Genomic DNA, 18,607 nt, shown 5'->3' with positions numbered 1-18,607 from the left:
GCAGTCGAGGTGGGGGGCAGGAGGGAAGAGTCAGGTAGGCCTTGCTTTTTTTCTATCCCTTGTGTGTGTGTGCACTGGGCTGGGGTCTGTCTCTAGATCCCCTTGTGGGCAGGGGTGGCCCTGTTGGGCTTGTCAAGCCCCTGTGGGGTTCTCAGCTTCTTCCCGGAGCGTGGTGTGGTGGGTTGAAGGCCGCCGCCGAGGGGCCACCGGGTGCCTACGGCCTGCCGCCCTGAGAGCGGCCGGTCTCGCCTGATCTCGGAAGCTAAGCAGGGTCGGGCCCGGTTAGTACTTGGATGGGAGACCGCCTGGGAATACCGGGTGCTGTAGGCTACTTTTTCCTCCTGAGGGGGGCGCGTGCTTTTCCTTGGGCAGTCGAGGTGGGGGGCAGGAGGGAAGAGGCAGGTAGGCCTTGCTTTTTTTCTATCCCTTGTGTGTGTGTGCACTGGGCTGGGGTCTGTCTCTAGATCCCCTTGTGGGCAGGGGTGGCCCTGTTGGGCTTGTCAAGCCCCTGTGGGGTTCTCAGCTTCTTCCCGGAGCGTGGTGTGGTGGGTTGAAGGCCGCCGCCGAGGGGCCGGCAGGTGCCTACGGCCTGCCGCCCTGAGAGCGGCCGGTCTCGCCTGATCTCGGAAGCTAAGCAGGGTCGGGCCCGGTTAGTACTTGGATGGGAGACCGCCTGGGAATACCGGGTGCTGTAGGCTACTTTTTCCTCCTGAGGGGGGCGCGTGCTTTTCCTTGGGCAGTCGAGGTGGGGGGCAGGAGGGAAGAGGCAGGTAGGCCTTTCTTTTTTTCTATCCCTTGTGTGTGTGTGCACTGGGCTGGGGTCTGTCTCTAGATCCCCTTGTGGGCAGGGGTGGCCCTGTTGGGCTTGTCAAGCCCCTGTGGGGTTCTCAGCTTCTTCCCGGAGCGTGGTGTGGTGGGTTGAAGGCCGCCGCCGAGGGGCCGGCAGGTGCCTACGGCCTGCCGCCCTGAGAGCGGCCGGTCTCGCCTGATCTCGGAAGCTAAGCAGGGTCGGGCCCGGTTAGTACTTGGATGGGTGACCGCCTGGGAATACCGGGTGCTGTAGGCTACTTTTTCCTCCTGAGGGGGGCGCGTGCTTTTCCTTGGGCAGTCGAGGTGGGGGGCAGGAGGGAAGAGGCAGGTAGGCCTTGCTTTTTTTCTATCCCTTGTGTGTGTGTGCACTGGGCTGGGGTCTGTCTCTAGATCCCCTTGTGGGCAGGGGTGGCCCTGTTGGGCTTGTCAAGCCCCTGTGGGGTTCTCAGCTTCTTCCCGGAGCGTGGTGTGGTGGGTTGAAGGCCGCCGCCGAGGGGCCGGCAGGTGCCTACGGCCTGCCGCCCTGAGAGCGGCCAGTCTCGCCTGATCTCGGAAGCTAAGCAGGGTCGGGCCCGGTTAGTACTTGGATGGGTGACCGCCTGGGAATACCGGGTGCTGTAGGCTACTTTTTCCTCCTGAGGGGGGCGCGTGCTTTTCCTTGGGCAGTCGAGGTGGGGGGCAGGAGGGAAGAGGCAGGTAGGCCTTGCTTTTTTTCTATCCCTTGTGTGTGTGTGCACTGGGCTGGGGTCTGTCTCTAGATCCCCTTGTGGGCAGGGGTGGCCCTGTTGGGCTTGTCAAGCCCCTGTGGGGTTCTCAGCTTCTTCCCGGAGCGTGGTGTGGTGGGTTGAAGGCCGCCGCCGAGGGGCCGGCAGGTGCCTACGGCCTGCCGCCCTGAGAGCGGCCGGTCTCGCCTGATCTCGGAAGCTAAGCAGGGTCGGGCCCGGTTAGTACTTGGATGGGTGACCGCCTGGGAATACCGGGTGCTGTAGGCTACTTTTTCCTCCTGAGGGGGGCGCGTGCTTTTCCTTGGGCAGTCGAGGTGGGGGGCAGGAGGGAAGAGGCAGGTAGGCCTTGCTTTTTTTCTATCCCTTGTGTGTGTGTGCACTGGGCTGGGGTCTGTCTCTAGATCCCCTTGTGGGCAGGGGTGGCCCTGTTGGGCTTGTCAAGCCCCTGTGGGGTTCTCAGCTTCTTCCCGGAGCGTGGTGTGGTGGGTTGAAGGCCGCCGCCGAGGGGCCGGCAGGTGCCTACGGCCTGCCGCCCTGAGAGCGGCCGGTCTCGCCTGATCTCGGACGCTAAGCAGGGTCGGGCCCGGTTAGTACTTGGATGGGTGACCGCCTGGGAATACCGGGTGCTGTAGGCTACTTTTTCCTCCTGAGGGGGGCGCGTGCTTTTCCTTGGGCAGTCGAGGTGGGGGGCAGGAGGGAAGAGGCAGGTAGGCCTTGCTTTTTTTCTATCCCTTGTGTGTGTGTGCACTGGGCTGGGGTCTGTCTCTAGATCCCCTTGTGGGCAGGGGTGGCCCTGTTGGGCTTGTCAAGCCCCTGTGGGGTTCTCAGCTTCTTCCCGGAGCGTGGTGTGGTGGGTTGAAGGCCGCCGCCGAGGGGCCGGCAGGTGCCTACGGCCTGCCGCCCTGAGAGCGGCCGGTCTCGCCTGATCTCGGAAGCTAAGCAGGGTCGGGCCCGGTTAGTACTTGGATGGGAGACCGCCTGGGAATACCGGGTGCTGTAGGCTACTTTTTCCTCCTGAGGGGGGCGCGTGCTTTTCCTTGGGCAGTCGAGGTGGGGGGCAGGAGGGAAGAGGCAGGTAGGCCTTGCTTTTTTTCTATCCCTTGTGTGTGTGTGCACTGGGCTGGGGTCTGTCTCTAGATCCCCTTGTGGGCAGGGGTGGCCCTGTTGGGCTTGTCAAGCCCCTGTGGGGTTCTCAGCTTCTTCCCGGAGCGTGGTGTGGTGGGTTGAAGGCCGCCGCCGAGGGGCCGGCAGGTGCCTACGGCCTGCCGCCCTGAGAGCGGCCGGTCTCGCCTGATCTCGGAAGCTAAGCAGGGTCGGGCCCGGTTAGTACTTGGATGGGAGACCGCCTGGGAATACCGGGTGCTGTAGGCTACTTTTTCCTCCTGAGGGGGGCGCGTGCTTTTCCTTGGGCAGTCGAGGTGGGGGGCAGGAGGGAAGAGGCAGGTAGGCCTTGCTTTTTTTCTATCCCTTGTGTGTGTGTGCACTGGGCTGGGGTCTGTCTCTAGATCCCCTTGTGGGCAGGGGTGGCCCTGTTGGGCTTGTCAAGCCCCTGTGGGGTTCTGAGCTTCTTCCCGGAGCGTGGTGTGGTGGGTTGAAGGCCGCCGCCGAGGGGCTGGCAGGTGCCTACGGCCTGCCGCCCTGAGAGCGGCCGGTCTCGCCTGATCTCGGAAGCTAAGCAGGGTCGGGCCCGGTTAGTACTTGGATGGGTGACCGCCTGGGAATACCGGGTGCTGTAGGCTACTTTTTCCTCCTGAGGGGGGCGCGTGCTTTTCCTTGGGCAGTCGAGGTGGGGGGCAGGAGGGAAGAGGCAGGTAGGCCTTGCTTTTTTTCTATCCCTTGTGTGTGTGTGCACTGGGCTGGGGTCTGTCTCTAGATCCCCTTGTGGGCAGGGGTGGCCCTGTTGGGCTTGTCAAGCCCCTGTGGGGTTCTCAGCTTCTTCCCGGAGCGTGGTGTGGTGGGTTGAAGGCCGCCGCCGAGGGGCCGGCAGGTGCCTACGGCCTGCCGCCCTGAGAGCGGCCGGTCTCGCCTGATCTCGGAAGCTAAGCAGGGTCGGGCCCGGTTAGTACTTGGATGGGAGACCGCCTGGGAATACCGGGTGCTGTAGGCTACTTTTTCCTCCTGAGGGGGGCGCGTGCTTTTCCTTGGGCAGTCGAGGTGGGGGGCAGGAGGGAAGAGGCAGGTAGGCCTTGCTTTTTTTCTATCCCTTGTGTGTGTGTGCACTGGGCTGGGGTCTGTCTCTAGATCCCCTTGTGGGCAGGGGTGGCCCTGTTGGGCTTGTCAAGCCCCTGTGGGGTTCTCAGCTTCTTCCCGGAGCGTGGTGTGGTGGGTTGAAGGCCGCCGCCGAGGGGCCGGCAGGTGCCTACGGCCTGCCGCCCTGAGAGCGGCCGGTCTCGCCTGATCTCGGAAGCTAAGCAGGGTCGGGCCCGGTTAGTACTTGGATGGGAGACCGCCTGGGAATACCGGGTGCTGTAGGCTACTTTTTCCTCCTGAGGGGGGTGCGTGCTTTTCCTTGGGCAGTCGAGGTGGGGGGCAGGAGGGAAGAGTCAGGTAGGCCTTGCTTTTTTTCTATCCCTTGTGTGTGTGTGCACTGGGCTGGGGTCTGTCTCTAGATCCCCTTGTGGGCAGGGGTGGCCCTGTTGGGCTTGTCAAGCCCCTGTGGGGTTCTCAGCTTCTTCCCGGAGCGTGGTGTGGTGGGTTGAAGGCCGCCGCCGAGGGGCCACTGGGTGCCTACGGCCTGCCGCCCTGAGAGCGGCCGGTCTCGCCTGATCTCGGAAGCTAAGCAGGGTCGGGCCCGGTTAGTACTTGGATGGGTGACCGCCTGGGAATACCGGGTGCTGTAGGCTACTTTTTCCTCCTGAGGGGGGCGCGTGCTTTTCCTTGGGCAGTCGAGGTGGGGGGCAGGAGGGAAGAGGCAGGTAGGCCTTGCTTTTTTTCTATCCCTTGTGTGTGTGTGCACTGGGCTGGGGTCTGTCTCTAGATCCCCTTGTGGGCAGGGGTGGCCCTGTTGGGCTTGTCAAGCCCCTGTGGGGTTCTCAGCTTCTTCCCGGAGCGTGGTGTGGTGGGTTGAAGGCCGCCGCCGAGGGGCCGGCAGGTGCCTACGGCCTGCCGCCCTGAGAGCGGCCGGTCTCGCCTGATCTCGGAAGCTAAGCAGGGTCGGGCCCGGTTAGTACTTGGATGGGTGACCGCCTGGGAATACCGGGTGCTGTAGGCTACTTTTTCCTCCTGAGGGGGGCGCGTGCTTTTCCTTGGGCAGTCGAGGTGGGGGGCAGGAGGGAAGAGTCAGGTAGGCCTTGCTTTTTTTCTATCCCTTGTGTGTGTGTGCACTGGGCTGGGGTCTGTCTCTAGATCCCCTTGTGGGCAGGGGTGGCCCTGTTGGGCTTGTCAAGCCCCTGTGGGGTTCTCAGCTTCTTCCCGGAGCGTGGTGTGGTGGGTTGAAGGCCGCCGCCGAGGGGCCGGCAGGTGCCTACGGCCTGCCGCCCTGAGAGCGGCCGGTCTCGCCTGATCTCGGAAGCTAAGCAGGGTCGGGCCCGGTTAGTACTTGGATGGGTGACCGCCTGGGAATACCGGGTGCTGTAGGCTACTTTTTCCTCCTGAGGGGGGCGCGTGCTTTTCCTTGGGCAGTCGAGGTGGGGGGCAGGAGGGAAGAGGCAGGTAGGCCTTGCTTTTTTTCTATCCCTTGTGTGTGTGTGCACTGGGCTGGGGTCTGTCTCTAGATCCCCTTGTGGGCAGGGGTGGCCCTGTTGGGCTTGTCAAGCCCCTGTGGGGTTCTCAGCTTCTTCCCGGAGCGTGGTGTGGTGGGTTGAAGGCCGCCGCCGAGGGGCCGGCAGGTGCCTACGGCCTGCCGCCCTGAGAGCGGCCGGTCTCGCCTGATCTCGGAAGCTAAGCAGGGTCGGGCCCGGTTAGTACTTGGATGGGTGACCGCCTGGGAATACCGGGTGCTGTAGGCTACTTTTTCCTCCTGAGGGGGGCGCGTGCTTTTCCTTGGGCAGTCGAGGTGGGGGGCAGGAGGGAAGAGGCAGGTAGGCCTTGCTTTTTTTCTATCCCTTGTGTGTGTGTGCACTGGGCTGGGGTCTGTCTCTAGATCCCCTTGTGGGCAGGGGTGGCCCTGTTGGGCTTGTCAAGCCCCTGTGGGGTTCTCAGCTTCTTCCCGGAGCGTGGTGTGGTGGGTTGAAGGCCGCCGCCGAGGGGCCGGCAGGTGCCTACGGCCTGCCGCCCTGAGAGCGGCCGGTCTCGCCTGATCTCGGAAGCTAAGCAGGGTCGGGCCCGGTTAGTACTTGGATGGGTGACCGCCTGGGAATACCGGGTGCTGTAGGCTACTTTTTCCTCCTGAGGGGGGCGCGTGCTTTTCCTTGGGCAGTCGAGGTGGGGGGCAGGAGGGAAGAGGCAGGTAGGCCTTGCTTTTTTTCTATCCCTTGTGTGTGTGTGCACTGGGCTGGGGTCTGTCTCTAGATCCCCTTGTGGGCAGGGGTGGCCCTGTTGGGCTTGTCAAGCCCCTGTGGGGTTCTCAGCTTCTTCCCGGAGCGTGGTGTGGTGGGTTGAAGGCCGCCGCCGAGGGGCCGGCAGGTGCCTACGGCCTGCCGCCCTGAGAGCGGCCGGTCTCGCCTGATCTCGGAAGCTAAGCAGGGTCGGGCCCGGTTAGTACTTGGATGGGAGACCGCCTGGGAATACCGGGTGCTGTAGGCTACTTTTTCCTCCTGAGGGGGGCGCGTGCTTTTCCTTGGGCAGTCGAGGTGGGGGGCAGGAGGGAAGAGGCAGGTAGGCCTTGCTTTTTTTCTATCCCTTGTGTGTGTGTGCACTGGGCTGGGGTCTGTCTCTAGATCCCCTTGTGGGCAGGGGTGGCCCTGTTGGGCTTGTCAAGCCCCTGTGGGGTTCTCAGCTTCTTCCCGGAGCGTGGTGTGGTGGGTTGAAGGCCGCCGCCGAGGGGCCGGCAGGTGCCTACGGCCTGCCGCCCTGAGAGCGGCCGGTCTCGCCTGATCTCGGAAGCTAAGCAGGGTCGGGCCCGGTTAGTACTTGGATGGGAGACCGCCTGGGAATACCGGGTGCTGTAGGCTACTTTTTCCTCCTGAGGGGGGCGCGTGCTTTTCCTTGGGCAGTCGAGGTGGGGGGCAGGAGGGAAGAGGCAGGTAGGCCTTGCTTTTTTTCTATCCCTTGTGTGTGTGTGCACTGGGCTGGGGTCTGTCTCTAGATCCCCTTGTGGGCAGGGGTGGCCCTGTTGGGCTTGTCAAGCCCCTGTGGGGTTCTCAGCTTCTTCCCGGAGCGTGGTGTGGTGGGTTGAAGGCCGCCGCCGAGGGGCCGGCAGGTGCCTACGGCCTGCCGCCCTGAGAGCGGCCGGTCTCGCCTGATCTCGGAAGCTAAGCAGGGTCGGGCCCGGTTAGTACTTGGATGGGAGACCGCCTGGGAATACCGGGTGCTGTAGGCTACTTTTTCCTCCTGAGGGGGGCGCGTGCTTTTCCTTGGGCAGTCGAGGTGGGGGGCAGGAGGGAAGAGGCAGGTAGGCCTTGCTTTTTTTCTATCCCTTGTGTGTGTGTGCACTGGGCTGGGGTCTGTCTCTAGATCCCCTTGTGGGCAGGGGTGGCCCTGTTGGGCTTGTCAAGCCCCTGTGGGGTTCTCAGCTTCTTCCCGGAGCGTGGTGTGGTGGGTTGAAGGCCGCCGCCGAGGGGCCGGCAGGTGCCTACGGCCTGCCGCCCTGAGAGCGGCCGGTCTCGCCTGATCTCGGAAGCTAAGCAGGGTCGGGCCCGGTTAGTACTTGGATGGGAGACCGCCTGGGAATACCGGGTGCTGTAGGCTACTTTTTCCTCCTGAGGGGGGTGCGTGCTTTTCCTTGGGCAGTCGAGGTGGGGGGCAGGAGGGAAGAGTCAGGTAGGCCTTGCTTTTTTTCTATCCCTTGTGTGTGTGTGCACTGGGCTGGGGTCTGTCTCTAGATCCCCTTGTGGGCAGGGGTGGCCCTGTTGGGCTTGTCAAGCCCCTGTGGGGTTCTCAGCTTCTTCCCGGAGCGTGGTGTGGTGGGTTGAAGGCCGCCGCCGAGGGGCCGCCGGGTGCCTACGGCCTGCCGCCCTGAGAGCGGCCGGTCTCGCCTGATCTCGGAAGCTAAGCAGGGTCGGGCCCGGTTAGTACTTGGATGGGTGACCGCCTGGGAATACCGGGTGCTGTAGGCTACTTTTTCCTCCTGAGGGGGGCGCGTGCTTTTCCTTGGGCAGTCGAGGTGGGGGGCAGGAGGGAAGAGGCAGGTAGGCCTTGCTTTTTTTCTATCCCTTGTGTGTGTGTGCACTGGGCTGGGGTCTGTCTCTAGATCCCCTTGTGGGCAGGGGTGGCCCTGTTGGGCTTGTCAAGCCCCTGTGGGGTTCTCAGCTTCTTCCCGGAGCGTGGTGTGGTGGGTTGAAGGCCGCCGCCGAGGGGCCGGCAGGTGCCTACGGCCTGCCGCCCTGAGAGCGGCCGGTCTCGCCTGATCTCGGAAGCTAAGCAGGGTCGGGCCCGGTTAGTACTTGGATGGGAGACCGCCTGGGAATACCGGGTGCTGTAGGCTACTTTTTCCTCCTGAGGGGGGCGCGTGCTTTTCCTTGGGCAGTCGAGGTGGGGGGCAGGAGGGAAGAGGCAGGTAGGCCTTTCTTTTTTTCTATCCCTTGTGTGTGTGTGCACTGGGCTGGGGTCTGTCTCTAGATCCCCTTGTGGGCAGGGGTGGCCCTGTTGGGCTTGTCAAGCCCCTGTGGGGTTCTCAGCTTCTTCCCGGAGCGTGGTGTGGTGGGTTGAAGGCCGCCGCCGAGGGGCCGGCAGGTGCCTACGGCCTGCCGCCCTGAGAGCGGCCGGTCTCGCCTGATCTCGGAAGCTAAGCAGGGTCGGGCCCGGTTAGTACTTGGATGGGTGACCGCCTGGGAATACCGGGTGCTGTAGGCTACTTTTTCCTCCTGAGGGGGGCGCGTGCTTTTCCTTGGGCAGTCGAGGTGGGGGGCAGGAGGGAAGAGGCAGGTAGGCCTTGCTTTTTTTCTATCCCTTGTGTGTGTGTGCACTGGGCTGGGGTCTGTCTCTAGATCCCCTTGTGGGCAGGGGTGGCCCTGTTGGGCTTGTCAAGCCCCTGTGGGGTTCTCAGCTTCTTCCCGGAGCGTGGTGTGGTGGGTTGAAGGCCGCCGCCGAGGGGCCGGCAGGTGCCTACGGCCTGCCGCCCTGAGAGCGGCCAGTCTCGCCTGATCTCGGAAGCTAAGCAGGGTCGGGCCCGGTTAGTACTTGGATGGGTGACCGCCTGGGAATACCGGGTGCTGTAGGCTACTTTTTCCTCCTGAGGGGGGCGCGTGCTTTTCCTTGGGCAGTCGAGGTGGGGGGCAGGAGGGAAGAGGCAGGTAGGCCTTGCTTTTTTTCTATCCCTTGTGTGTGTGTGCACTGGGCTGGGGTCTGTCTCTAGATCCCCTTGTGGGCAGGGGTGGCCCTGTTGGGCTTGTCAAGCCCCTGTGGGGTTCTCAGCTTCTTCCCGGAGCGTGGTGTGGTGGGTTGAAGGCCGCCGCCGAGGGGCCGGCAGGTGCCTACGGCCTGCCGCCCTGAGAGCGGCCGGTCTCGCCTGATCTCGGAAGCTAAGCAGGGTCGGGCCCGGTTAGTACTTGGATGGGTGACCGCCTGGGAATACCGGGTGCTGTAGGCTACTTTTTCCTCCTGAGGGGGGCGCGTGCTTTTCCTTGGGCAGTCGAGGTGGGGGGCAGGAGGGAAGAGGCAGGTAGGCCTTGCTTTTTTTCTATCCCTTGTGTGTGTGTGCACTGGGCTGGGGTCTGTCTCTAGATCCCCTTGTGGGCAGGGGTGGCCCTGTTGGGCTTGTCAAGCCCCTGTGGGGTTCTCAGCTTCTTCCCGGAGCGTGGTGTGGTGGGTTGAAGGCCGCCGCCGAGGGGCCGGCAGGTGCCTACGGCCTGCCGCCCTGAGAGCGGCCGGTCTCGCCTGATCTCGGACGCTAAGCAGGGTCGGGCCCGGTTAGTACTTGGATGGGTGACCGCCTGGGAATACCGGGTGCTGTAGGCTACTTTTTCCTCCTGAGGGGGGCGCGTGCTTTTCCTTGGGCAGTCGAGGTGGGGGGCAGGAGGGAAGAGGCAGGTAGGCCTTGCTTTTTTTCTATCCCTTGTGTGTGTGTGCACTGGGCTGGGGTCTGTCTCTAGATCCCCTTGTGGGCAGGGGTGGCCCTGTTGGGCTTGTCAAGCCCCTGTGGGGTTCTCAGCTTCTTCCCGGAGCGTGGTGTGGTGGGTTGAAGGCCGCCGCCGAGGGGCCGGCAGGTGCCTACGGCCTGCCGCCCTGAGAGCGGCCGGTCTCGCCTGATCTCGGAAGCTAAGCAGGGTCGGGCCCGGTTAGTACTTGGATGGGAGACCGCCTGGGAATACCGGGTGCTGTAGGCTACTTTTTCCTCCTGAGGGGGGCGCGTGCTTTTCCTTGGGCAGTCGAGGTGGGGGGCAGGAGGGAAGAGGCAGGTAGGCCTTGCTTTTTTTCTATCCCTTGTGTGTGTGTGCACTGGGCTGGGGTCTGTCTCTAGATCCCCTTGTGGGCAGGGGTGGCCCTGTTGGGCTTGTCAAGCCCCTGTGGGGTTCTCAGCTTCTTCCCGGAGCGTGGTGTGGTGGGTTGAAGGCCGCCGCCGAGGGGCCGGCAGGTGCCTACGGCCTGCCGCCCTGAGAGCGGCCGGTCTCGCCTGATCTCGGAAGCTAAGCAGGGTCGGGCCCGGTTAGTACTTGGATGGGAGACCGCCTGGGAATACCGGGTGCTGTAGGCTACTTTTTCCTCCTGAGGGGGGCGCGTGCTTTTCCTTGGGCAGTCGAGGTGGGGGGCAGGAGGGAAGAGGCAGGTAGGCCTTGCTTTTTTTCTATCCCTTGTGTGTGTGTGCACTGGGCTGGGGTCTGTCTCTAGATCCCCTTGTGGGCAGGGGTGGCCCTGTTGGGCTTGTCAAGCCCCTGTGGGGTTCTGAGCTTCTTCCCGGAGCGTGGTGTGGTGGGTTGAAGGCCGCCGCCGAGGGGCTGGCAGGTGCCTACGGCCTGCCGCCCTGAGAGCGGCCGGTCTCGCCTGATCTCGGAAGCTAAGCAGGGTCGGGCCCGGTTAGTACTTGGATGGGTGACCGCCTGGGAATACCGGGTGCTGTAGGCTACTTTTTCCTCCTGAGGGGGGCGCGTGCTTTTCCTTGGGCAGTCGAGGTGGGGGGCAGGAGGGAAGAGGCAGGTAGGCCTTGCTTTTTTTCTATCCCTTGTGTGTGTGTGCACTGGGCTGGGGTCTGTCTCTAGATCCCCTTGTGGGCAGGGGTGGCCCTGTTGGGCTTGTCAAGCCCCTGTGGGGTTCTCAGCTTCTTCCCGGAGCGTGGTGTGGTGGGTTGAAGGCCGCCGCCGAGGGGCCGGCAGGTGCCTACGGCCTGCCGCCCTGAGAGCGGCCGGTCTCGCCTGATCTCGGAAGCTAAGCAGGGTCGGGCCCGGTTAGTACTTGGATGGGAGACCGCCTGGGAATACCGGGTGCTGTAGGCTACTTTTTCCTCCTGAGGGGGGCGCGTGCTTTTCCTTGGGCAGTCGAGGTGGGGGGCAGGAGGGAAGAGTCAGGTAGGCCTTGCTTTTTTTCTATCCCTTGTGTGTGTGTGCACTGGGCTGGGGTCTGTCTCTAGATCCCCTTGTGGGCAGGGGTGGCCCTGTTGGGCTTGTCAAGCCCCTGTGGGGTTCTCAGCTTCTTCCCGGAGCGTGGTGTGGTGGGTTGAAGGCCGCCGCCGAGGGGCCGGCAGGTGCCTACGGCCTGCCGCCCTGAGAGCGGCCGGTCTCGCCTGATCTCGGAAGCTAAGCAGGGTCGGGCCCGGTTAGTACTTGGATGGGAGACCGCCTGGGAATACCGGGTGCTGTAGGCTACTTTTTCCTCCTGAGGGGGGTGCGTGCTTTTCCTTGGGCAGTCGAGGTGGGGGGCAGGAGGGAAGAGTCAGGTAGGCCTTGCTTTTTTTCTATCCCTTGTGTGTGTGTGCACTGGGCTGGGGTCTGTCTCTAGATCCCCTTGTGGGCAGGGGTGGCCCTGTTGGGCTTGTCAAGCCCCTGTGGGGTTCTCAGCTTCTTCCCGGAGCGTGGTGTGGTGGGTTGAAGGCCGCCGCCGAGGGGCCACCGGGTGCCTACGGCCTGCCGCCCTGAGAGCGGCCGGTCTCGCCTGATCTCGGAAGCTAAGCAGGGTCGGGCCCGGTTAGTACTTGGATGGGAGACCGCCTGGGAATACCGGGTGCTGTAGGCTACTTTTTCCTCCTGAGGGGGGCGCGTGCTTTTCCTTGGGCAGTCGAGGTGGGGGGCAGGAGGGAAGAGGCAGGTAGGCCTTGCTTTTTTTCTATCCCTTGTGTGTGTGTGCACTGGGCTGGGGTCTGTCTCTAGATCCCCTTGTGGGCAGGGGTGGCCCTGTTGGGCTTGTCAAGCCCCTGTGGGGTTCTCAGCTTCTTCCCGGAGCGTGGTGTGGTGGGTTGAAGGCCGCCGCCGAGGGGCCGGCAGGTGCCTACGGCCTGCCGCCCTGAGAGCGGCCGGTCTCGCCTGATCTCGGAAGCTAAGCAGGGTCGGGCCCGGTTAGTACTTGGATGGGAGACCGCCTGGGAATACCGGGTGCTGTAGGCTACTTTTTCCTCCTGAGGGGGGCGCGTGCTTTTCCTTGGGCAGTCGAGGTGGGGGGCAGGAGGGAAGAGGCAGGTAGGCCTTGCTTTTTTTCTATCCCTTGTGTGTGTGTGCACTGGGCTGGGGTCTGTCTCTAGATCCCCTTGTGGGCAGGGGTGGCCCTGTTGGGCTTGTCAAGCCCCTGTGGGGTTCTCAGCTTCTTCCCGGAGCGTGGTGTGGTGGGTTGAAGGCCGCCGCCGAGGGGCCGGCAGGTGCCTACGGCCTGCCGCCCTGAGAGCGGCCGGTCTCGCCTGATCTCGGAAGCTAAGCAGGGTCGGGCCCGGTTAGTACTTGGATGGGAGACCGCCTGGGAATACCGGGTGCTGTAGGCTACTTTTTCCTCCTGAGGGGGGCGCGTGCTTTTCCTTGGGCAGTCGAGGTGGGGGGCAGGAGGGAAGAGGCAGGTAGGCCTTTCTTTTTTTCTATCCCTTGTGTGTGTGTGCACTGGGCTGGGGTCTGTCTCTAGATCCCCTTGTGGGCAGGGGTGGCCCTGTTGGGCTTGTCAAGCCCCTGTGGGGTTCTCAGCTTCTTCCCGGAGCGTGGTGTGGTGGGTTGAAGGCCGCCGCCGAGGGGCCGGCAGGTGCCTACGGCCTGCCGCCCTGAGAGCGGCCGGTCTCGCCTGATCTCGGAAGCTAAGCAGGGTCGGGCCCGGTTAGTACTTGGATGGGTGACCGCCTGGGAATACCGGGTGCTGTAGGCTACTTTTTCCTCCTGAGGGGGGCGCGTGCTTTTCCTTGGGCAGTCGAGGTGGGGGGCAGGAGGGAAGAGGCAGGTAGGCCTTTCTTTTTTTCTATCCCTTGTGTGTGTGTGCACTGGGCTGGGGTCTGTCTCTAGATCCCCTTGTGGGCAGGGGTGGCCCTGTTGGGCTTGTCAAGCCCCTGTGGGGTTCTCAGCTTCTTCCCGGAGCGTGGTGTGGTGGGTTGAAGGCCGCCGCCGAGGGGCCGGCAGGTGCCTACGGCCTGCCGCCCTGAGAGCGGCCGGTCTCGCCTGATCTCGGAAGCTAAGCAGGGTCGGGCCCGGTTAGTACTTGGATGGGTGACCGCCTGGGAATACCGGGTGCTGTAGGCTACTTTTTCCTCCTGAGGGGGGCGCGTGCTTTTCCTTGGGCAGTCGAGGTGGGGGGCAGGAGGGAAGAGGCAGGTAGGCCTTGCTTTTTTTCTATCCCTTGTGTGTGTGTGCACTGGGCTGGGGTCTGTCTCTAGATCCCCTTGTGGGCAGGGGTGGCCCTGTTGGGCTTGTCAAGCCCCTGTGGGGTTCTCAGCTTCTTCCCGGAGCGTGGTGTGGTGGGTTGAAGGCCGCCGCCGAGGGGCCGGCAGGTGCCTACGGCCTGCCGCCCTGAGAGCGGCCGGTCTCGCCTGATCTCGGAAGCTAAGCAGGGTCGGGCCCGGTTAGTACTTGGATGGGTGACCGCCTGGGAATACCGGGTGCTGTAGGCTACTTTTTCCTCCTGAGGGGGGCGCGTGCTTTTCCTTGGGCAGTCGAGGTGGGGGGCAGGAGGGAAGAGGCAGGTAGGCCTTGCTTTTTTTCTATCCCTTGTGTGTGTGTGCACTGGGCTGGGGTCTGTCTCTAGATCCCCTTGTGGGCAGGGGTGGCCCTGTTGGGCTTGTCAAGCCCCTGTGGGGTTCTCAGCTTCTTCCCGGAGCGTGGTGTGGTGGGTTGAAGGCCGCCGCCGAGGGGCCGGCAGGTGCCTACGGCCTGCCGCCCTGAGAGCGGCCGGTCTCGCCTGATCTCGGAAGCTAAGCAGGGTCGGGCCCGGTTAGTACTTGGATGGGTGACCGCCTGGGAATACCGGGTGCTGTAGGCTACTTTTTCCTCCTGAGGGGGGCGCGTGCTTTTCCTTGGGCAGTCGAGGTGGGGGGCAGGAGGGAAGAGGCAGGTAGGCCTTGCTTTTTTTCTATCCCTTGTGTGTGTGTGCACTGGGCTGGGGTCTGTCTCTAGATCCCCTTGTGGGCAGGGGTGGCCCTGTTGGGCTTGTCAAGCCCCTGTGGGGTTCTCAGCTTCTTCCCGGAGCGTGGTGTGGTGGGTTGAAGGCCGCCGCCGAGGGGCCGGCAGGTGCCTACGGCCTGCCGCCCTGAGAGCGGCCGGTCTCGCCTGATCTCGGAAGCTAAGCAGGGTCGGGCCCGGTTAGTACTTGGATGGGAGACCGCCTGGGAATACCGGGTGCTGTAGGCTACTTTTTCCTCCTGAGGGGGGCGCGTGCTTTTCCTTGGGCAGTCGAGGTGGGGGGCAGGAGGGAAGAGGCAGGTAGGCCTTGCTTTTTTTCTATCCCTTGTGTGTGTGTGCACTGGGCTGGGGTCTGTCTCTAGATCCCCTTGTGGGCAGGGGTGGCCCTGTTGGGCTTGTCAAGCCCCTGTGGGGTTCTCAGCTTCTTCCCGGAGCGTGGTGTGGTGGGTTGAAGGCCGCCGCCGAGGGGCCGGCAGGTGCCTACGGCCTGCCGCCCTGAGAGCGGCCGGTCTCGCCTGATCTCGGAAGCTAAGCAGGGTCGGGCCCGGTTAGTACTTGGATGGGAGACCGCCTGGGAATACCGGGTGCTGTAGGCTACTTTTTCCTCCTGAGGGGGGCGCGTGCTTTTCCTTGGGCAGTCGAGGTGGGGGGCAGGAGGGAAGAGGCAGGTAGGCCTTGCTTTTTTTCTATCCCTTGTGTGTGTGTGCACTGGGCTGGGGTCTGTCTCTAGATCCCCTTGTGGGCAGGGGTGGCCCTGTTGGGCTTGTCAAGCCCCTGTGGGGTTCTCAGCTTCTTCCCGGAGCGTGGTGTGGTGGGTTGAAGGCCGCCGCCGAGGGGCCGGCAGGTGCCTACGGCCTGCCGCCCTGAGAGCGGCCGGTCTCGCCTGATCTCGGAAGCTAAGCAGGGTCGGGCCCGGTTAGTACTTGGATGGGAGACCGCCTGGGAATACCGGGTGCTGTAGGCTACTTTTTCCTCCTGAGGGGGGCGCGTGCTTTTCCTTGGGCAGTCGAGGTGGGGGGCAGGAGGGAAGAGGCAGGTAGGCCTTGCTTTTTTTCTATCCCTTGTGTGTGTGTGCACTGGGCTGGGGTCTGTCTCTAGATCCCCTTGTGGGCAGGGGTGGCCCTGTTGGGCTTGTCAAGCCCCTGTGGGGTTCTCAGCTTCTTCCCGGAGCGTGGTGTGGTGGGTTGAAGGCCGCCGCCGAGGGGCCGGCAGGTGCCTACGGCCTGCCGCCCTGAGAGCGGCCGGTCTCGCCTGATCTCGGAAGCTAAGCAGGGTCGGGCCCGGTTAGTACTTGGATGGGAGACCGCCTGGGAATACCGGGTGCTGTAGGCTACTTTTTCCTCCTGAGGGGGGTGCGTGCTTTTCCTTGGGCAGTCGAGGTGGGGGGCAGGAGGGAAGAGTCAGGTAGGCCTTGCTTTTTTTCTATCCCTTGTGTGTGTGTGCACTGGGCTGGGGTCTGTCTCTAGATCCCCTTGTGGGCAGGGGTGGCCCTGTTGGGCTTGTCAAGCCCCTGTGGGGTTCTCAGCTTCTTCCCGGAGCGTGGTGTGGTGGGTTGAAGGCCGCCGCCGAGGGGCCGCCGGGTGCCTACGGCCTGCCGCCCTGAGAGCGGCCGGTCTCGCCTGATCTCGGAAGCTAAGCAGGGTCGGGCCCGGTTAGTACTTGGATGGGTGACCGCCTGGGAATACCGGGTGCTGTAGGCTACTTTTTCCTCCTGAGGGGGGCGCGTGCTTTTCCTTGGGCAGTCGAGGTGGGGGGCAGGAGGGAAGAGGCAGGTAGGCCTTGCTTTTTTTCTATCCCTTGTGTGTGTGTGCACTGGGCTGGGGTCTGTCTCTAGATCCCCTTGTGGGCAGGGGTGGCCCTGTTGGGCTTGTCAAGCCCCTGTGGGGTTCTCAGCTTCTTCCCGGAGCGTGGTGTGGTGGGTTGAAGGCCGCCGCCGAGGGGCCGGCAGGTGCCTACGGCCTGCCGCCCTGAGAGCGGCCGGTCTCGCCTGATCTCGGAAGCTAAGCAGGGTCGGGCCCGGTTAGTACTTGGATGGGAGACCGCCTGGGAATACCGGGTGCTGTAGGCTACTTTTTCCTCCTGAGGGGGGCGCGTGCTTTTCCTTGGGCAGTCGAGGTGGGGGGCAGGAGGGAAGAGGCAGGTAGGCCTTTCTTTTTTTCTATCCCTTGTGTGTGTGTGCACTGGGCTGGGGTCTGTCTCTAGATCCCCTTGTGGGCAGGGGTGGCCCTGTTGGGCTTGTCAAGCCCCTGTGGGGTTCTCAGCTTCTTCCCGGAGCGTGGTGTGGTGGGTTGAAGGCCGCCGCCGAGGGGCCGGCAGGTGCCTACGGCCTGCCGCCCTGAGAGCGGCCGGTCTCGCCTGATCTCGGAAGCTAAGCAGGGTCGGGCCCGGTTAGTACTTGGATGGGTGACCGCCTGGGAATACCGGGTGCTGTAGGCTACTTTTTCCTCCTGAGGGGGGCGCGTGCTTTTCCTTGGGCAGTCGAGGTGGGGGGCAGGAGGGAAGAGGCAGGTAGGCCTTGCTTTTTTTCTATCCCTTGTGTGTGTGTGCACTGGGCTGGGGTCTGTCTCTAGATCCCCTTGTGGGCAGGGGTGGCCCTGTTGGGCTTGTCAAGCCCCTGTGGGGTTCTCAGCTTCTTCCCGGAGCGTGGTGTGGTGGGTTGAAGGCCGCCGCCGAGGGGCCGGCAGGTGCCTACGGCCTGCCGCCCTGAGAGCGGCCAGTCTCGCCTGATCTCGGAAGCTAAGCAGGGTCGGGCCCGGTTAGTACTTGGATGGGTGACCGCCTGGGAATACCGGGTGCTGTAGGCTACTTTTTCCTCCTGAGGGGGGCGCGTGCTTTTCCTTGGGCAGTCGAGGTGGGGGGCAGGAGGGAAGAGGCAGGTAGGCCTTGCTTTTTTTCTATCCCTTGTGTGTGTGTGCACTGGGCTGGGGTCTGTCTCTAGATCCCCTTGTGGGCAGGGGTGGCCCTGTTGGGCTTGTCAAGCCCCTGTGGGGTTCTCAGCTTCTTCCCGGAGCGTGGTGTGGTGGGTTGAAGGCCGCCGCCGAGGGGCCGGCAGGTGCCTACGGCCTGCCGCCCTGAGAGCGGCCGGTCTCGCCTGATCTCGGAAGCTAAGCAGGGTCGGGCCCGGTTAGTACTTGGATGGGTGACCGCCTGGGAATACCGGGTGCTGTAGGCTACTTTTTCCTCCTGAGGGGGGCGCGTGCTTTTCCTTGGGCAGTCGAGGTGGGGGGCAGGAGGGAAGAGGCAGGTAGGCCTTGCTTTTTTTCTATCCCTTGTGTGTGTGTGCACTGGGCTGGGGTCTGTCTCTAGATCCCCTTGTGGGCAGGGGTGGCCCTGTTGGGCTTGTCAAGCCCCTGTGGGGTTCTCAGCTTCTTCCCGGAGCGTGGTGTGGTGGGTTGAAGGCCGCCGCCGAGGGGCCGGCAGGTGCCTACGGCCTGCCGCCCTGAGAGCGGCCGGTCTCGCCTGATCTCGGACGCTAAGCAGGGTCGGGCCCGGTTAGTACTTGGATGGGTGACCGCCTGGGAATACCGGGTGCTGTAGGCTACTTTTTCCTCCTGAGGGGGGCGCGTGCTTTTCCTTGGGCAGTCGAGGTGGGGGGCAGGAGGGAAGAGGCAGGTAGGCCTTGCTTTTTTTCTATCCCTTGTGTGTGTGTGCACTGGGCTGGGGTCTGTCTCTAGATCCCCTTGTGGGCAGGGGTGGCCCTGTTGGGCTTGTCAAGCCCCTGTGGGGTTCTCAGCTTCTTCCCGGAGCGTGGTGTGGTGGGTTGAAGGCCGCCGCCGAGGGGCCGGCAGGTGCCTACGGCCTGCCGCCCTGAGAGCGGCCGGTCTCGCCTGATCTCGGAAGCTAAGCAGGGTCGGGCCCGGTTAGTACTTGGATGGGAGACCGCCTGGGAATACCGGGTGCTGTAGGCTACTTTTTCCTCCTGAGGGGGGCGCGTGCTTTTCCTTGGGCAGTCGAGGTGGGGGGCAGGAGGGAAGAGGCAGGTAGGCCTTGCTTTTTTTCTATCCCTTGTGTGTGTGTGCACTGGGCTGGGGTCTGTCTCTAGATCCCCTTGTGGGCAGGGGTGGCCCTGTTGGGCTTGTCAAGCCCCTGTGGGGTTCTCAGCTTCTTCCCGGAGCGTGGTGTGGTGGGTTGAAGGCCGCCGCCGAGGGGCCGGCAGGTGCCTACGGCCTGCCGCCCTGAGAGCGGCCGGTCTCGCCTGATCTCGGAAGCTAAGCAGGGTCGGGCCCGGTTAGTACTTGGATGGGAGACCGCCTGGGAATACCGGGTGCTGTAGGCTACTTTTTCCTCCTGAGGGGGGCGCGTGCTTTTCCTTGGGCAGTCGAGGTGGGGGGCAGGAGGGAAGAGGCAGGTAGGCCTTGCTTTTTTTCTATCCCTTGTGTGTGTGTGCACTGGGCTGGGGTCTGTCTCTAGATCCCCTTGTGGGCAGGGGTGGCCCTGTTGGGCTTGTCAAGCCCCTGTGGGGTTCTGAGCTTCTTCCCGGAGCGTGGTGTGGTGGGTTGAAGGCCGCCGCCGAGGGGCTGG

General features: G+C 63.8%; 50 pseudogenes; all 50 read left to right on the top strand.

The window, feature by feature from the left end:
• Positions 1–212: 212 nt before the first annotated feature.
• LOC140683323 (5S ribosomal RNA) lies at positions 213–330 on the top strand (annotated as a pseudogene).
• A 250-nt stretch (positions 331–580) lies between these two features.
• Positions 581–698, top strand: LOC140683322 (5S ribosomal RNA; annotated as a pseudogene).
• Positions 699–948: 250 nt separating this feature from the next.
• LOC140682918 (5S ribosomal RNA) lies at positions 949–1,066 on the top strand (annotated as a pseudogene).
• A 250-nt stretch (positions 1,067–1,316) lies between these two features.
• Positions 1,317–1,434, top strand: LOC140683074 (5S ribosomal RNA; annotated as a pseudogene).
• A 250-nt stretch (positions 1,435–1,684) lies between these two features.
• Positions 1,685–1,802, top strand: LOC140682907 (5S ribosomal RNA; annotated as a pseudogene).
• Positions 1,803–2,052: 250 nt separating this feature from the next.
• Positions 2,053–2,170, top strand: LOC140683051 (5S ribosomal RNA; annotated as a pseudogene).
• A 250-nt stretch (positions 2,171–2,420) lies between these two features.
• LOC140683321 (5S ribosomal RNA) lies at positions 2,421–2,538 on the top strand (annotated as a pseudogene).
• Positions 2,539–2,788: 250 nt separating this feature from the next.
• Positions 2,789–2,906, top strand: LOC140683320 (5S ribosomal RNA; annotated as a pseudogene).
• A 250-nt stretch (positions 2,907–3,156) lies between these two features.
• LOC140682896 (5S ribosomal RNA) lies at positions 3,157–3,274 on the top strand (annotated as a pseudogene).
• A 250-nt stretch (positions 3,275–3,524) lies between these two features.
• On the top strand, positions 3,525–3,642 carry LOC140683319 (5S ribosomal RNA; annotated as a pseudogene).
• Positions 3,643–3,892: 250 nt separating this feature from the next.
• Positions 3,893–4,010, top strand: LOC140683318 (5S ribosomal RNA; annotated as a pseudogene).
• A 250-nt stretch (positions 4,011–4,260) lies between these two features.
• Positions 4,261–4,378, top strand: LOC140682885 (5S ribosomal RNA; annotated as a pseudogene).
• Positions 4,379–4,628: 250 nt separating this feature from the next.
• On the top strand, positions 4,629–4,746 carry LOC140682874 (5S ribosomal RNA; annotated as a pseudogene).
• A 250-nt stretch (positions 4,747–4,996) lies between these two features.
• LOC140682863 (5S ribosomal RNA) lies at positions 4,997–5,114 on the top strand (annotated as a pseudogene).
• Positions 5,115–5,364: 250 nt separating this feature from the next.
• Positions 5,365–5,482, top strand: LOC140682852 (5S ribosomal RNA; annotated as a pseudogene).
• A 250-nt stretch (positions 5,483–5,732) lies between these two features.
• On the top strand, positions 5,733–5,850 carry LOC140682841 (5S ribosomal RNA; annotated as a pseudogene).
• Positions 5,851–6,100: 250 nt separating this feature from the next.
• LOC140683317 (5S ribosomal RNA) lies at positions 6,101–6,218 on the top strand (annotated as a pseudogene).
• Positions 6,219–6,468: 250 nt separating this feature from the next.
• Positions 6,469–6,586, top strand: LOC140683316 (5S ribosomal RNA; annotated as a pseudogene).
• A 250-nt stretch (positions 6,587–6,836) lies between these two features.
• LOC140683315 (5S ribosomal RNA) lies at positions 6,837–6,954 on the top strand (annotated as a pseudogene).
• A 250-nt stretch (positions 6,955–7,204) lies between these two features.
• On the top strand, positions 7,205–7,322 carry LOC140683313 (5S ribosomal RNA; annotated as a pseudogene).
• Positions 7,323–7,572: 250 nt separating this feature from the next.
• LOC140682830 (5S ribosomal RNA) lies at positions 7,573–7,690 on the top strand (annotated as a pseudogene).
• A 250-nt stretch (positions 7,691–7,940) lies between these two features.
• Positions 7,941–8,058, top strand: LOC140683312 (5S ribosomal RNA; annotated as a pseudogene).
• A 250-nt stretch (positions 8,059–8,308) lies between these two features.
• LOC140682818 (5S ribosomal RNA) lies at positions 8,309–8,426 on the top strand (annotated as a pseudogene).
• A 250-nt stretch (positions 8,427–8,676) lies between these two features.
• Positions 8,677–8,794, top strand: LOC140683073 (5S ribosomal RNA; annotated as a pseudogene).
• A 250-nt stretch (positions 8,795–9,044) lies between these two features.
• On the top strand, positions 9,045–9,162 carry LOC140682807 (5S ribosomal RNA; annotated as a pseudogene).
• A 250-nt stretch (positions 9,163–9,412) lies between these two features.
• LOC140683050 (5S ribosomal RNA) lies at positions 9,413–9,530 on the top strand (annotated as a pseudogene).
• Positions 9,531–9,780: 250 nt separating this feature from the next.
• On the top strand, positions 9,781–9,898 carry LOC140683311 (5S ribosomal RNA; annotated as a pseudogene).
• Positions 9,899–10,148: 250 nt separating this feature from the next.
• Positions 10,149–10,266, top strand: LOC140683310 (5S ribosomal RNA; annotated as a pseudogene).
• Positions 10,267–10,516: 250 nt separating this feature from the next.
• On the top strand, positions 10,517–10,634 carry LOC140682796 (5S ribosomal RNA; annotated as a pseudogene).
• A 250-nt stretch (positions 10,635–10,884) lies between these two features.
• On the top strand, positions 10,885–11,002 carry LOC140683309 (5S ribosomal RNA; annotated as a pseudogene).
• Positions 11,003–11,252: 250 nt separating this feature from the next.
• Positions 11,253–11,370, top strand: LOC140683308 (5S ribosomal RNA; annotated as a pseudogene).
• Positions 11,371–11,620: 250 nt separating this feature from the next.
• LOC140683307 (5S ribosomal RNA) lies at positions 11,621–11,738 on the top strand (annotated as a pseudogene).
• Positions 11,739–11,988: 250 nt separating this feature from the next.
• LOC140683306 (5S ribosomal RNA) lies at positions 11,989–12,106 on the top strand (annotated as a pseudogene).
• Positions 12,107–12,356: 250 nt separating this feature from the next.
• LOC140683305 (5S ribosomal RNA) lies at positions 12,357–12,474 on the top strand (annotated as a pseudogene).
• A 250-nt stretch (positions 12,475–12,724) lies between these two features.
• On the top strand, positions 12,725–12,842 carry LOC140682785 (5S ribosomal RNA; annotated as a pseudogene).
• Positions 12,843–13,092: 250 nt separating this feature from the next.
• On the top strand, positions 13,093–13,210 carry LOC140682774 (5S ribosomal RNA; annotated as a pseudogene).
• A 250-nt stretch (positions 13,211–13,460) lies between these two features.
• LOC140682763 (5S ribosomal RNA) lies at positions 13,461–13,578 on the top strand (annotated as a pseudogene).
• Positions 13,579–13,828: 250 nt separating this feature from the next.
• On the top strand, positions 13,829–13,946 carry LOC140682752 (5S ribosomal RNA; annotated as a pseudogene).
• Positions 13,947–14,196: 250 nt separating this feature from the next.
• Positions 14,197–14,314, top strand: LOC140683304 (5S ribosomal RNA; annotated as a pseudogene).
• A 250-nt stretch (positions 14,315–14,564) lies between these two features.
• LOC140683302 (5S ribosomal RNA) lies at positions 14,565–14,682 on the top strand (annotated as a pseudogene).
• Positions 14,683–14,932: 250 nt separating this feature from the next.
• LOC140683301 (5S ribosomal RNA) lies at positions 14,933–15,050 on the top strand (annotated as a pseudogene).
• Positions 15,051–15,300: 250 nt separating this feature from the next.
• LOC140683300 (5S ribosomal RNA) lies at positions 15,301–15,418 on the top strand (annotated as a pseudogene).
• A 250-nt stretch (positions 15,419–15,668) lies between these two features.
• Positions 15,669–15,786, top strand: LOC140682741 (5S ribosomal RNA; annotated as a pseudogene).
• Positions 15,787–16,036: 250 nt separating this feature from the next.
• On the top strand, positions 16,037–16,154 carry LOC140683299 (5S ribosomal RNA; annotated as a pseudogene).
• A 250-nt stretch (positions 16,155–16,404) lies between these two features.
• On the top strand, positions 16,405–16,522 carry LOC140682730 (5S ribosomal RNA; annotated as a pseudogene).
• Positions 16,523–16,772: 250 nt separating this feature from the next.
• On the top strand, positions 16,773–16,890 carry LOC140683072 (5S ribosomal RNA; annotated as a pseudogene).
• A 250-nt stretch (positions 16,891–17,140) lies between these two features.
• Positions 17,141–17,258, top strand: LOC140682719 (5S ribosomal RNA; annotated as a pseudogene).
• A 250-nt stretch (positions 17,259–17,508) lies between these two features.
• LOC140683049 (5S ribosomal RNA) lies at positions 17,509–17,626 on the top strand (annotated as a pseudogene).
• Positions 17,627–17,876: 250 nt separating this feature from the next.
• LOC140683298 (5S ribosomal RNA) lies at positions 17,877–17,994 on the top strand (annotated as a pseudogene).
• Positions 17,995–18,244: 250 nt separating this feature from the next.
• LOC140683297 (5S ribosomal RNA) lies at positions 18,245–18,362 on the top strand (annotated as a pseudogene).
• Positions 18,363–18,607: the final 245 nt, after the last annotated feature.

Source organism: Taeniopygia guttata, chromosome 2, assembly GCF_048771995.1.
Source record: "Taeniopygia guttata chromosome 2, bTaeGut7.mat, whole genome shotgun sequence".
Taxonomy (NCBI): domain Eukaryota; kingdom Metazoa; phylum Chordata; class Aves; order Passeriformes; family Estrildidae; genus Taeniopygia; species Taeniopygia guttata.
This window is presented reverse-complemented; position numbering and strand designations above follow the sequence as displayed.